The sequence below is a fragment of the Cricetulus griseus genome, chromosome 2, assembly GCF_003668045.3.
Source record: "Cricetulus griseus strain 17A/GY chromosome 2, alternate assembly CriGri-PICRH-1.0, whole genome shotgun sequence".
Lineage (NCBI taxonomy): Eukaryota > Metazoa > Chordata > Mammalia > Rodentia > Cricetidae > Cricetulus > Cricetulus griseus.
Window position 1 is genome coordinate 459,213,035 of NC_048595.1, and position 15,361 is coordinate 459,228,395.

General features: G+C 44.2%; 2 protein-coding genes across 44 annotated transcripts in view; one reads left to right on the top strand and one right to left on the bottom strand.

Annotated features, from left to right (window-relative positions):
* LOC100774912 (disks large-associated protein 1) overlaps positions 1 to 15,361 on the top strand; it is a 766,677-nt gene that overhangs the window by 662,849 nt on the left and 88,467 nt on the right. The window lies entirely within an intron of this gene.
* LOC103161380 overlaps positions 1 to 15,361 on the bottom strand; it is a 67,834-nt gene that overhangs the window by 25,975 nt on the left and 26,498 nt on the right. Inside the window, exon 1 of one of the 43 annotated variants that reach the window (XR_004768813.1) lies at positions 10,402 to 11,381. The exons of 39 other annotated variants lie outside the window; for them this stretch is intronic. The gene's annotated coding sequence lies outside the window, so the exon portion shown is untranslated. Of the gene's footprint in view, positions 1 to 9,361; positions 9,917 to 10,118; positions 10,368 to 10,401; positions 11,382 to 15,361 lie in introns of those variants that run through there. 3 more of the 43 variants (XR_004768815.1, XR_004768817.1, XR_004768807.1) reach the window with 3 other exon arrangements.

Here is a 15,361-nt window from a genome sequence, read left to right on the forward strand (position 1 = left end):
CTTGTGTTTAAATCAAATTAGGGTATTCTGGAGGTGCAGCCTGGGGGCTCGAGGCGAGGCACCCATGCTCTCAGGATGGTGCAGGTTACCGCAGGTAACTAGGGATGTCCTTCGATAAGATCCCTCAAGGACGATTTGTTGATGCCTGCATGGGTGGTAATTCCAAACACCAAAATGACAGAAAATTCTTTTGAACGCCCAGATAAAGAGAGGTCTGCTTAGGGAAAGCCCCATGACTTTAAAACTATGACTAAATGAACCGCTCAAGAAAATCAAATGGCAAGGCAGTGAAGCTCTCCCACAGGGGTGCTGGAGTTAGGTGTTCCTTCGTGCAGTCAGAGGGAGGCTGGGAGAGCCTCCACCCAAGCCTCCACGAATGAACAACTGAGGTTCACTAACCAGAACCTCCCCTGGCCACAGGGATATTCTCAAATATTCTCAAATTTTCCTTTTGCCTTCTTATCACTTCATTCTATTCAGATATCTAAAATAAGTATCTTACTGCTACTGGGTGTGGTGGCACAGGCTTGTAATCCCAGTACTCAGGAGACAGAGAGGCAGGTGGATCACCTTGAGTTCAAGGCCACCCTGGTCTATGTAATGAGACCCCATCTCAAGAAACAACAATAATAAAATTTTTAAAGCAATAAATCGTTTTGTTCCCAACGATGACTCGTGTGCAATCCCCACCAGAACAGGGACTTTGGACTGTCATAGCCAGGATGATGGTTTCTGTGGGTTCATGAATTCTAGCCCACCAAATGGAAAGATAGCTCAATAACAAGTAAAAACAAGGCCAGGGAAATTACTCAGTGGGTAAAAGCACTTGCCTCCAAACCTCATGACCAGAGGGAGTTCAATCTCCAGGACCTACGTGGTAGGAGAGAACTGTCTCCCCAAGTTATCCTCTGACCTCAACTTCCATGCAGTGGCACATTCTTGCGTGCATACATGCACACACACATACACTTTAAATAAATGCTTTAAAAAAAATAATAGTGCCAGGCAGTGGTGGCACAGACCTATAATCCAAGCACTCAGAGGCAGAGGCAGGCATATCTCTGTGAGTTTGAGGCCAGCCTGGTTTACAGATCGAGTTCCAGGATAGCCAGGGGCTATTACACAGAAAAACCCTGTCTCAAAAAAAGAGGGGGGGGAGAGGAGGGAGGGAGGGGGGAAGAGAGAGAGACAGAGAGAGAGAGAGAGAGAGAGAGAGAGAGAAGCTGCCTTCATCGAATGCACTGTCACTGAAATAGGACAATGTGCATTAAATCCAGAATTTCCCAAACAAAGGTAACGTTTTAAAAGCCCGCAACTGGTAACATTGGCCTGTAACATTAGCTACTAGGGAAGCTGAGGCAAGAGTATAGCAAGTTCAAGGCCAGCCTGGGCTCCATTGCAAAATAAAAACATGTTTTTAAAAAAGGATGGAGTATGTAGCTTCATGGTTGAATCCACCTAGCACTTGAAAGGCTTTGGGTTCAATTCCCAGTATGGAAATCAATATATTATGACCAGATAGTGATATTCCCTCCATAGATGAGTTTTGCTCTTGCCATTGTATCTACATTTTAAGGGAAGCCAGTGTGACACAGTAGACTGTGGCAAACCCATTTCTAGGTAGATGACGGAGAACTGACTTGTAGTGGAAAACTGGGGGTGAAGTTTAATCACTCGTGTGACCAGAAATCAACACGTCTCTTCAGACCTTCAAGGCAGAAAGCTGACAGGGTCACGGTAGAGCTGTCTCCCAGGAAGGCACTCCTCTGCTCCACCCTTTTATCAGAGTAAAATGTGACAGCTTGAGGACTGTGAGGCAGAACACTGTAGAAACTAAGAACAATATACAAGAAGTTCATTTCTGCAAGGCAGCTCCGACCTCTTGGCAAGGTGGCCTGCAAGCTGAACACCTCACCAAATGCACATGGGTTTCCTTTTCAGGTGTATTTTTGCAGAAGCATGTCATTATCCTCTTGCCAAATTTTCCTACCGAGATAGTAATCTCAGAAACAAAGAGTGTAGCTCAGAGGTAGAAGACTTACCTGATAGTCTGGGTTTAATCCCCACAGATAAAATGAATAAAAACAAAGATAGATAGATAGATAGATAGATAGATAGATAGATACATACATACATACATACATACATACATAGATACATAGATACATAGATACATAGATACATACATAGATACATACATAGATAGAGATACATACATACTTACATACATAGATGAAGACAGACAGACAAATAGAATTAGTGTTTCTGGAAGTATTACATTGAGAATTCTTCAAATATGGTTACCTATCAGTAAACACAGGAGTCCTAGTCGGGGTCCACATGGATTAAATAAATAAATAAATAATCCCAGATGCTCAAGTCCCAGAAATAAAATGGGGTAGTATTTCCATATAACTTACACATCCTACCAGGGACTACCATATACTTCAAAGGTAGAGATGAGTTAAGACACCCAATGCAATGTAAGGGCTTCATAAATAGCTACTCTACCATGTTGTTTAGGGAATGACAAGAAAAATGTCTGTACATATTCAGTACTACATTCACACACACACACACACACACACACACACACACACACACACACAGGGCATGGTGAGGCACATCTGTGATCCCAACACTCAAGAGGTTGAGGCATGTGGGTCAGGAATTCTAGGTCATCCTCAGCTACAAAGCAAGTCTGGAGCTAGCCTGCACTACAAAAGCTCCTGACTCTAAAAGAATAGGGGCGGGGGCGGGGGCAATTCTAGAAAGATAGCTCATTGGGTAAAGGCGCTCACCGCGAAAAGCCTGAAGACCCTTTTTTCAGTTCCCAGGGCCCACATGACAGAAGGAGAAATGTATTCTGATTCCTGAAAGTTGTCCTCTGACCTCTACACACACACACTTGTGCACAATAAAACTATAAAAGTTTAAAAGAAGAATTTTACTAAACCAATTGCAATCCCAGAATTCAGTATACAGAGATTGGAAAGTTGGGAGCCTAGGGCAAGCTTGATCTACATAATGAGACTCTGTTTCAAAGAAATAATGATACATGATAGATATTCAATCCATAATTCATTGCATCCACAACGTAGAACACAGAGAGAGAACACTGTAGCTCCCTGAATCTGGGATTATTTGAACTGTCAATGATGGAGCCATGTGATGCAGAAACTGGAGAAAGATGGATCAAGGTCAGGCTCCACCTAGTCAGTCATGCTTTGCCCACACCAGGTACAAGCAACTCTGCAGGACCAGGACCATTTCACAGATGTTTTTGGTTTCTCTCTTCCTGAGTAGCAACCTTAAGGAGGCCTTTCAACCATAGGGAACTTCCCACTAACTGGATGTGCTATTCTCTTTAACTTACTAAGCCCTAATACATAGCTGAGCATGGTGTTGTACCTCTGTGACCCCAGAATTAGGTGGTAGAGACAGGATGACCTGAAGTTCAAGGTCGTCCTTGGCTATATGCTGAGTCTAAAGCCAGCTGTGATATTAAAAACACTGTTGGAAGAGAAAGAGCTAGGGAGAAGGGGAGAGGAGGTTAGGGTGTAGGTGAAAGGGAAGGAGACAGAAAGACAACATGTTGTGTACAGCAGACACCCAGGGAGCACTCTCTGCCTGCCTGTCTCCCTCCCTCCCTTCTTCCCTCCCTCTCTCTCCCTCCCTCTCTGTCCCCTCTCCCCTCTCTGCCTCTCTCCCTGTGCCTCTGTCTCTGTGTCTCATTCTCGTTTTTCTTTTTAGACATGGTTTCACTATGTAACCCTAGCCAGCCTCAAACTGGCAGGAATCCACCTGACTGCCTCCTCGGTGCTGGGATTACAGATGTGCCCTCCAGGCTTAACACCCCCCCCCCCCGTTTTCTCCCTTCTGATGATCTAATACACAGAGGACTGACTGTGTCTAGCAGAGCACTTCCTGCCTCCTTCTGAGCAAAGCCATGGCCCAAACTCCCCTTCTCTCTGGTCTGAGAACTCAGAAGGGAAACAGCTCCTTAGCTGGGGCAGAGCCTCTGATGTCCTCGCCCGGAGCTGTGACATCTCTGTACAGAAGTGAACAGTCACACCAGGGGCCAGGCACCATCTAAACGTGAGGTGTTCAAATCAGAATCGATTTTCCCACCTGCCAATCTACCTGATCTTCCATTTCCAAGACAGGAAATTTCCAGGCAGGTACAGCAAAGTCCTAGTTGGAGGCTGGTTTCCTTAGTATTAATGATGTTTATTACACAGTAGTTTGTACTTCCAGAGTGTTCTCAAGCTTGCCTCAAAACTGTGGTCTGCTGGGTATTGGCTCACACCTGTAAGCCCAGCAGTTCTGAGGCTAACCCAGGGAGATTGTTGTGAGTTCTGAGTCAGCCTGGGCTACATAATGAGTTGCATGGGAGACCCTGGACTAGAGAGGAAGGGATGGGGAGACAGACAGGAGGAGACCAAGAACCCCAATCTCAATGAATAAAGAGCTCTGTGATGTGCCTTTTAGTTACTTGTCTCGATGCTCTGACAAAATATCTGACAGACAGGGTGGCACACACCTTTAATCCCATTACTCAGGAGGCAGAGGCAGGTGGATCTCTGAGTTGGAGATCAACCTAGTCTACAGTGCGAGTTCCAGGACAGCCAAGGCTACATATAAAGAGACTGTCTCAAAAAAAGGAAAGAATGCCGACAAAAGCTTAAGGGAGGAAAGGTTTGTTTCAAGTGACAGTTCAAGGACCATCACGCAGGGAAGTCATGGCAGGAGGTAACAGCTGAAAAAGCCAGTCACATGCCATTAGCAGTCACGTGCCATCACCAGTCAAGGCACAGACAAGCTTGAACACCTAGCTCAGATACTCCTTTTTCTCAATACTAGCCCATGGATTGGATTTGCCACATTTAATGAACAGTCCCATGTCAATTAACATAATCTAAATCACCATCCCAAGCACGCCCAAAGGCCTGTCTTCTCCGGTGATTCCAGATCCTGTCAAGCTGACCATCAGTATCACAGCACAGTAGAGTGGCTTTCCTGGGGCAGAGATATAGCTTAGCCACTCATACTTAAGACATAGCCCACGATCAGAGGTATGGAAAGGCAGATAAATGCTTCAAAGTCTGGAAACATAAATGAATAACAGAGGCTACTGAGATGGCTCTGTGGGCCTAGTCCCAACCTGATATCCTGAGTTCCATCCCTGGGACCTACGTGATAGAGGGAAAGAACTGACTCCTACAAGTCCTCTGACCTCCATATGTGCACCATGGCATGCTGGTGTGTGTGTGTGTGCATGTGTGCATGCGTGTGTGTGCATGTGTGCATGCATGTGTTTGCGTGTGTGTGTGTGTGCATGTGTGCGTGTGCGTGCGTGTGTGCGTGTGCGTGCGTGTGTGTGTGTGTGCGTGCATGTGTGCATGCGTGTGTTTGCATGTGTGTGCGTGTGTGTGCATGTGTGTGTGCGTGTGCGTGCGTGTGTGCGCACACACACTTTAAAATGTTAAACAAAAAGTGTGGACTTCGACGAGTAAGAACTAAAGTCAGTGCGGCTGCAGTTATCCTGACAACACCACTTCATAAATCTGTCAGTTTTATCATTCCAAGCTCATGAAATCTGTGAATATGCAGCCATAAAGATTCCCAACACATGAGCACCACCCAGAGAGAGTGCACACATCTGCAGCTAGGTAGCCAGTCCCCCGCCGTCTTCCCCAGGGAGGGTGTGAAAGAGTCTTCCATCTCAGCCCACTGGCTCACTTTCTCTTCTGTGTTTTTAAGGGCATAGGTTTAACATCTGTGTACCTGTTTTCACTAATTTAGCAGTCTGCTGGAAGTTTTCTATATAAATAAAACTAATGATGGATGTCCTTCTGTAAATGTTTCACTTATTGGTTGATGAATAAAACACTGATTGGCCAGTAATTAGGCAGGAAGTATAGGTGGGGCTACGAGATGAGGAGAATTCTGGGAAGATGGCAGCTGAGAGGAGCCATGGGAGATGCCGTTTAGCCACCGAAGGAGTAACAGTCCAGGCATTCTCCAGTAAGCCAAGACTACACGGAGATACATAGTTTAATAGAAATGGGTTAATAATTAAGAGAGAGCTAGCCAATAAAAAACCTGAGCCATTCATTGGCCAACCAGTGTTTTAGTCATCAACCAATAAGCAAAACATATACAGGAGGACATCCCCCATCATATCATAAAACTTTCACTCTTAACAATCAACTCTGATTTGTTGCTTGGGAAGACAGTTCTTTAGGACAGTGGCCTAATTATCATACTTTGCAACCAGAGCTGTAGTGACATCAAAGCCACTCTTACTGTTTCTTTCCCAAATTTTAAGAAACTTTTCACATTTTCAATCTAAAATTACAGTGTGACCTTCCTGTTAACTTTGGAATATGCCATAATTTAGACACTGACTCATCTCTGAATACTATGGTTAAGTATGACTAGGTATTTCTATGTTTAACCTTAGAAATCACATTTCAAACTATCCACTGCACCCATTACAGTTAAGTGGAGAAGCTATTTATATTGACTCCTGTATGTATTGGATACTCCACCAAGATGTGCATAGATCTGCATGCTAACACCACTGTGTATGCAGCTGTTTCCATACTTTCTCGAGTGGAGAGACATCTGCTGTGGTTTCATTTGGCTTCGTGGACTAAAGAGCCAAAGCCCTTTCACAGTCACGTGTGGGTGACCAGCAGTCAGCTGCCCATGGGAAGTGAGAGGTTCTAGAGTAGCGGGCTTTCAGGGGTGCCCTGCTTAGCACTGCATCATGCTGAGCCAATGACAGAAAGAACCTGGGGTCCATCACAGTAGAGTACAATACTTTTTAAACTGTAGGAGACACAAATTTCATCTCTGTGAAGCCTTCTGTGTGCCTCTGTGGGTTGTATAGATGACCTCAAAGATAAATAAATGCTGGGGTTTGGAACCGCTGTTATAGAACAAAGTATTTGTCACTGTAACAAATACCTAAGAGAAACAAGTTAACAGGGGAGAGACTTATTTTTGGCACACTGTTGCAGAGGATTTGGTCCATGCCTGGCTGTCTGAGTTGCTTTTAGACATGTAGCAGGGCACAGCATCTTGGCAGAGGGCAGAGTGCAGAAAAGCTACCCACACTTCATGGAAGCAGAGAGTGTAATAGGAAAAGGCCAAGGTAAGACCCACTTTTTACAGATGTATCCTGTGACTCAAGACTCACTTCCTCTGACCCCACCCACCTCTCTCTACCACCCCCCCCACACACTAATGCTGTTGTACCTACAATTTCCCAAAGGATTTACACACTACATCAAATCCCCGTCATCTACTCACCTCCCAGTGACTGGGTCTACCATCTGCAGACCAAGTCTTCAACGTGTGAGCCCCTCAGGGGAGCATAACATGTCCAAATCTAACATTTGCTGAACCAGACCTTCCTCATCTCTAAAATGGGATCAAAACTACTTCCTATCCCAGGAGTTTAAGAGGCCTAAACAGAATGAGAGAATGTTGAGTACCTAGTTTAACCTGTGGGAGCTTGCTCTGTCAATCCATCTGCGCCTTCAGGTCAGAGCGAGGATACTGCAGATGCGACACTCGTGTTCCACCCCTGAGTCACATCCCTATCCCAATAGAAAAACTTAAAAAAAAAAAAATGTGTGCGTGCACACATGTGCATGCCATCATGCATGCATGTGTTCAGCATCTGAGCTGGTTCTCTCCTTCCAACATGTGCATCCCAAAGATCAAACTTGTTTTTCAGGCATGGCTACATTCACCTTTACCTATTGAGTCATCTCTCTGGACCCCTAAAGGTATTTTGTAAAGAATAAAACCATAGGGGCTAGAGAGACAGCTTAGCAGTTAAGAGCACTGGCAGCTCTTGCAGAGGACATGGGTTTGGTTCCCAGAACCCACATATGTCAAAATCATAACCATCTGTAGCCCTAGTTCCAAGGGATCCAGTATTCTCTTCCGGTATCTGTGAACCCCAGGCATGTACATGGTGCACCAACATACATGCAGACAAAGCAGTCATATACATAAAATAAATCATAAAAAAGTAAAATAAAATCTCAGATATGAGAAAATGCCTCAAAAGCCAAGTATGGCCACCTCTGCTCGATGAGAGAGGAGATGGAGACTTTTCTAGGGATATCTAACAAAAGAATGAAAATATTTTGAGTCAGGGTCTCATGTACCCCAGGCTGGCCATGGAGTAGCTATGTAGCTGAGGATGACCCTGAGCTCTTTCATCCCCTGCCTCTGCCTCCCAAGTGCTGGAATTACAAGTGTTCACACCATAGATGGCTTTGGGGTGCTGGCGATTGACCCAGGGCTCCACACCTGCCAGACAAGCTTTGCACCAACTGAGTTCCATCTCTAGCCCCAGGTTTGGCATTTTATATTACTGGAGTCCAGTGTTTAAAGTCAGGAAGACGTGAGCAGTGAGAAGGCTCTGTGGGAAAAGGCCCTTGACCGCAATACTCATGACCTTCATTCAGTACCCCATTCCTACACGGCAGACAGAGAGAACCCACTACAGACTGTCCTGGAACCACACATACATGCACAGTGTATATACACACCCACACATACATCATACATACATGCACAGTGTGTATACACACCCACACATACATCATACATACATGCACAGTGTAGTATACACACCCACACATGCATCATACATACATGCAGTGTGTGTACACACCTACACATACATGCAGTGTCTATATACACCCACACATACATCATACATATATGCACAGTGTATATATATATATATATATATATATATATATATACCCACACAAAAATCACACATACATGCAGTGTGTATACACACCTACACATACATCATACATACATGCAGTGTGTGTACACACCCACACATACAACATACATACATGCAGTGTATATACTACCCACACATAATCATACATACATGCAGTGTGTATACACACCCACACATACATCATATATACATGCACAGTGTGTATACACACCTACACATACATCATACATACATGCAGTGTCTATACACACCCACACATACATCATACATACATGCACAGTGTGTATACACACTCACACAAATAAACATATATAAAACATTGTAATTAGCAAGGAATGAAACTCCTTGATTAGCCTTTTCCTCATTAACTGCCCCTAAAAATATCCACAAATACAGAATTTGAAACACACAGGACAGTCGAGGGCAGAGTTGCCCCACCTGCACATGCAATCATCAAGAACATTCTAAAGTCCATTTATTCTTGTGAAAATGTCAGCAACATTTGTGAATCATGTGACTTAAAGTATACAAAGTGTAACTGAGAAATTAAGTGTGGGGTCAAGCATGCTGTGGTACCTGTAACTCAAAGATGAATTTGATGTGGGTTCTGCCAGGCACTGAGGCAGGAGGATGGTGTTCAAGGTCAGCTTGGCCAAACTATGTCTCAAAAAAACAGACACATGACGATGACGTAGGTTCTGGTATTCTCTAAGAAGACAGCTGCAAAGGGCTGAGAAGACAGAGGCAGTGTGGGTAATCCAGGAAGAGGACCCTCCCAGGAGAGGAGAGAGGCATGATGGTAAAAAAAAATGGTGGCCCGGTATGGTGGCCACACCTTTAACCCCAGCACGCAGGAGGCAAAAGTCAGGAGCATCCCTGGAGCTTCAGGCCAGCCAGGGCTGCACAGTGAGGCCCTGTCTCAAAAGAAGGACAGAAAAAAAAGTAAAGGGAGGAAGGGAGGACAAGGATGTGAGTCAGCACTTGGGTGCCTGCCCAGCATGGGTGAGGCCCTAGGTTTTGATTTCATGCATTACACACACTCTCACACACAGATACACTCATACACACACACAGACATACACACAGAGAGCGAAAACACATACACAGACACACTCAGAGAGACACACTCACACACATACTAGACCTACAGACACACATACATATAGGCACAGTCAAAGACACACACATACACATACAGAAAAACTTAAACACATATATGCACACTCAGAGACACACACACAAACACACAAACACTTATACAGACACACACACATATATAGGCACACTCAGAGACACACAGAGAGAGAGAGACACAGAAACTCACAGGACCTACAGGGAGAAGGGCTTGCAAATGTCAGATTAAGAAGCAGGAGATCCAGTGGTCCCCACTTATCTGTGGCTTTATTTCCTATACTTTCACTTACCCAGCCAACCACAGTTTAGAAATATGACATGGAAAATTCCAGAAATGTTCAAGACATGAGCTTCAGGTTGAACAGTGCTCTGAGCCACACAGCATCTCACCCTGTCCCTACCAGAACATGAATCATCCTGTGTCCAGCATGTCTACCAGTTAGTAGAGTCATTAGCCACATAGTAGCCATGGAATTACTCACTTGGTACCTCCCTTGCTTGTCAGATTTACTGCCCGGGTTCCACATGCTGCTGTTCAATAATCCTTATTTTACTTAGTAATGACTCAAAAGCCCAAGAGTAGTAAAGAGGGGTAGACAGCAGGACTTAAATCATGTAAGGACAGATTAATCATGGTCTGTGTAGCAATGCTGCAAGCACATAGGAAAAAAAAAAAAATTAGTACAGAGGGCTCTGTCTGAGGTGGAGGCTCCGGGCACCTGACATGTCTTAGAATGTGTCCCTGGTGGCTAAGGAGATGAACTGGGAAAACAGACGAATAGAAACAGACCATCGATAGATGGTAGGTAGATAAATGATGACAAATGATTGATAGATGAATGGATAGATAGATAATAACCTGTATTTCATAATGTTTTAAGGTGGAAATAAAAAAGAGGCAGGAAACTCTGAGCTGTTATAAAGATCCCAATAAGGACTTTAAACTATCTGTGAGAGGCTATTGAGGAATTGTTAAAAGTAAAACTTACACTTACTTAGTAGCAGGTAGGACGCATGTGAAGGTCAGAGGACAGCTAACTGGGAGTTGGCTCTCTCCTTGCACCATGTGGGTTTCTGGGATCAAACTCTGGTCATGAGGCTGGACAGCAAGTGCCTTCATCTGCTAAGCCATCTGGCCAACCCCACTGAAGATTTTTGAACCAACTAATGAAATGATTATTTGTCCATTTGGTCAGTAACTCAGAGCCAGGCACAGTGGGACATGCCTTGTTCTCAGCACTTAGAAGTGGAGGCAGGAGGATCAGGAGTTCAAGATTATCCTTGACTACACAGGGAGACGGGGCAGAGTAGGACACGTGAGACCTTGTCTCAAAAAAAGAAAGAATAAATTTAGAAAGTGCTCAAATTTAGAGGCAGAGAATCCAGTCAAGATTTGGATGGTCTGTGCCATGTAGAACACTCCAGGGGGAGCTGGGCGTTGGTGGCACACGCCTTTAATCCCAGCACTCGGGAGGCAGAGGCAGGCGGATCTCTCTGAGTTCGAGGCTAGCCTGGTCTACAGAGTGAGTGCCAGGACAGGCTCCAAAGCTCCACAGAGAAACCCTGTCTCGAAAAACCAAAAAAAAAAAAAAAAGAAGAACACTCCAGGGGGTGAAGGCATTTGGGCTCACAGCACTTATGGCTGCTCGAACATAAAGGAAGGGATGGGTGTGCCTGGATAGTGATAGTTTCTTCATTTTGGAAGTCAACACTCAGTGTAAGAGTTACCCTGCAGGACTGTGTGGCGTTTAACATAAGAAGGTTCTTATTTGCCGGGAGTTGGAGGCGCACGCCTTTAATCCCAGCACTCTGGAGGCAGAGGCAGGCGGATCTCTGTGAGTTCTAGGTCAGCCTGGTCTCCAGAGTGAGCTTCAGGACAGCCTGGGCTATGCAGAAACCTATCTTGAAGAAAAAAAGATGACAACAAAGAACAACATCATCAAGAACAAGAAGGAGGAGCAAGGAGGAGGAGGCGGAGCAAGGAGGAGGAGGAGCTGCGAGGAGGAGGAGCACGGAGGAAGAGTAGGAAAGAGGAGGAGCACGGAGGAGGCAGAGCAAGACGGAAGAACAAGACGATGATGACAACAAGCTGGACACAGTGGCCTTTTTTTCTGGTGGAGAACCCAGTGAAGGTCCATCCCTGGCCACCGGAGACGTTGTCCTCAGCCAATCATATGTCCTCATCATGGGAGGCTACACCCACTGCTGCAGCCAGGAGCGTATCCTGGACAGGAGAGAGCCTACAGGGACTGCCGGGAAAATTGAATTTACCTATTGCTGAGAGATGTGACAGATTCTGAGCTCATTTGAACGTGCAGCTTTCTGTAGTCAGGAGCAAGGTTATGTGGACATTTCATGCACCTGTTACTTGGAGGTTTCTGTAATCATGCACACGCCTCCATTTCACTCCAGACGGCTCTAATGAGAGTGGAGATTATCTCGTCTAGTGTTACCCAGCATGCCTCATGTCAGCTAATAAAATTAACAAGTTGGGGCTGGAGAGATGGCTTAGAGGTTAAGAGCATTGGCTGCTCTTCCAGAGGTCCTGGGTTCGATTGTTAGCATCTGGTTCACAGCCATTTATAGTAACTCCAGTTCCACGGGCTTCTGGCCTCCTCAGACACCACATGCACATGAAACATACACATAACTATAAAAATAAGTAAAAATGTTGACCGGTGGTGGTGCACACCTTTAATCCCAGCACCAGATCTCTGAGTTCAAGGCCATCCTGGTCTACAGAGTGAGTTCCAGGACAGGCTCCGAAGATACAAAAAACCCCTGTCTTGAAACATGACCCCCCCCCACACACACACAAAAGTAAAAATTTAAAAATCCAAGACAACAATAATACATTGCTATTTCAAAAAGAATATAGCATTAGAGAGAAGTAACAGATAAAGTAGCTTAATATATGGTGAGGATTGGAGTTTCTATGTTTTTTATACCTCCAAGTGGATCTGAACAACTGCATGACACAGTTCAATATTACAGAGGCAAATATTGTAGTATATGAGATGGTATCTTTCCAATGACCTCATCTCATGAGGCTGACTGCTTACTGCTCTAGTTGGCAGTGGGAACTGGGAGAGCCAATAAATGAGGCAGACTAAAGTCTCACCTAACTGCCACCCTTATTCAGAGCTTCAGACGGTTTATGGTTCGAGGGCTAAAAGGAGTCACCTACTTAAAGGGTCCAGTCATAAGGGCAAGCCATATGTAGCTGGCAAGCTGCGTGAAACAACTTGTTTTTCCATAGAGGCATATAAACAAATAACAGTAGCAAGTGTAACAAATAATCTGAAGTAAACCCATTCCTATCTACTATACCTGGGAGGGGCACAAAAGAATACTCCGAGAACAATTCTGTGTCTTTGAAGAAACGGAGGTCACAAGACTCTTGGTTTCTTGGAGTTTTTTCACAAGCACTTAGAAATTTCACACAACTCATTCTTGGACCATGTTCTGACAGCTTAATTGGACCATGACAGCATAATTTGAGTCAATACTCTATGATAAACAGTTGTATTTTTTTTAAAAAATCACATTTAGTAGTACATAAAATAAAACAAGAGAACTCATGCAGAAATTCAGCACATATCCTCACAGTATAATTCACATATGCCTGGGTTTTAATCATGTAATGTTAGGATATTCAGCAGAAGTGAGAAGCTGTGTTGCTGGTAGATTAGCTCAAACAGAAGTGTATTTGGCATGTGCAAAGCCTGGGGTTCAACCCCCAATAACCCTCCCTCCAGAAAAGGGGGGAGGAACTGAAGGAGGGAGGAAGGGGGGAGGAGGAGGTGGGGAGGAAAGAGATTAACTGAACTCTGAAGAGAAGCAAAAGAAGATCTAGTTGAGAGGTAGAAAGCGTTGTCTTTATTTGTGAAACTCTGCACTTAATGCCCAGCACCTCATAAACAATTATAATAGATTAGCTAATGATGGCTTCAATCAAGATGGAAAGTCCAAACTGTCTTCCAGCCTTTAGTGAAACAAAGAAAGAAAGAAAAAAAAAAAAAAAAAAAAAAGCTGGAAAGGTGGCTTGCAACGTTCTCACCTAAAACCTGATGCTGTTCCCAGCCCCCACTCCTGTGTCTCACACCTCTGCAGCTTCAGTACTAGAGACTCTTCCCTCTTCTAGCTCCTGAGGATACGCACCCACACATAGAACACAAATACACACAATTAAAAACAAAATAAGTCTTTAAAAAATAAAAGACGGTGAGAGACCATCAACAACTTAAGATGTATTTGAAGGTTGTGTTGTTTTTTAAAACAGGGTCTTGCTATGTAGCCCAGGCTACCCTCAGATCATGAATACATGTGAAGGTCAAGGAATACACAAATAAATTAGACATATTCATGAAAAAGTTTTAGAATTAGGCATTCATGGTGGTACACAGCTTCAGCGTCAGTACTGAGGAGGGGGAGGCGGGCAGATCTCTATGATATCAAGGATAGCCTAGTCCATGAAGTGAGTTCCAAACCAGCCACAGCTACATAGTCACACCTTGTATTTAATTAATTAATTTAAAGATAAAAAGCTGGGCATAGTGGTATACACCTTTAATCCCAGCACTAGGGAGTCAAAGGCAGATGGATCCCTCAGTTCAAGGCCAGCCTGGTTCCAGGACAGCTATGGTTACAAAAGGAAAACCTTATCTCAAAAAGAAAAAAAAAAAAAAAAAAACACAAAAAATGGGGCTGGAGAGATGGCTCAGAGGATAAGAGCACTGCCTGCTCTTCCAGAGGTCCTGAGTTCAGTTCCCAACAACCACATGGTGGCTCACAACCATCTGAAATGAGATCTGGTTCCCTCTCTGGCCTGCAGGCATACATGCAGGCAGAACACCATATACATAATAAATCAATCTTTCAAAACAAAACAAAAAAAAACAAGAACAAAAAAAAATAAGTAAATTAGATAATTCATCAATGCACAATCAATAAACTAATTACACATTATATTTACCAATAATAAGTAGTAGATGAAGTTATAAACTGATATAGGACCTAAAATGTAGTAAGAACTTGCCAGGCTGTGGTAGCATACACCTTTAATCCCAGAGGCAGGTGGATCTCTGTGAGTTTGAAGCCAGCCTGGTTTATAAATTGAGTTCTAGTACTGCTAGGTCTAGGAAACCCTGTCTCAGAAAATAATAATAATAAAGAAAAGAAAAAGAAAATAGCCATGGGTAACACATGATGGAGTGAATCTGTTCACACATGGCAGCTAAGAATTAAAGAGAAAAAGGATGAATCTTGCCATTCCTTCAAGGGCACCCCAGGGACCTAATGTCCCCCACTAGACCCCACCTCCCAATTTCACCACAGCCTGGCAATAGCTTTTAACTATGAGATGGAGAGACAAAAAAACATAGCTCTCACCTCAAAAAGGAGGAGGAGGAGGAGGAGGAGGAGGAGGAGGAGGAGGAGGAG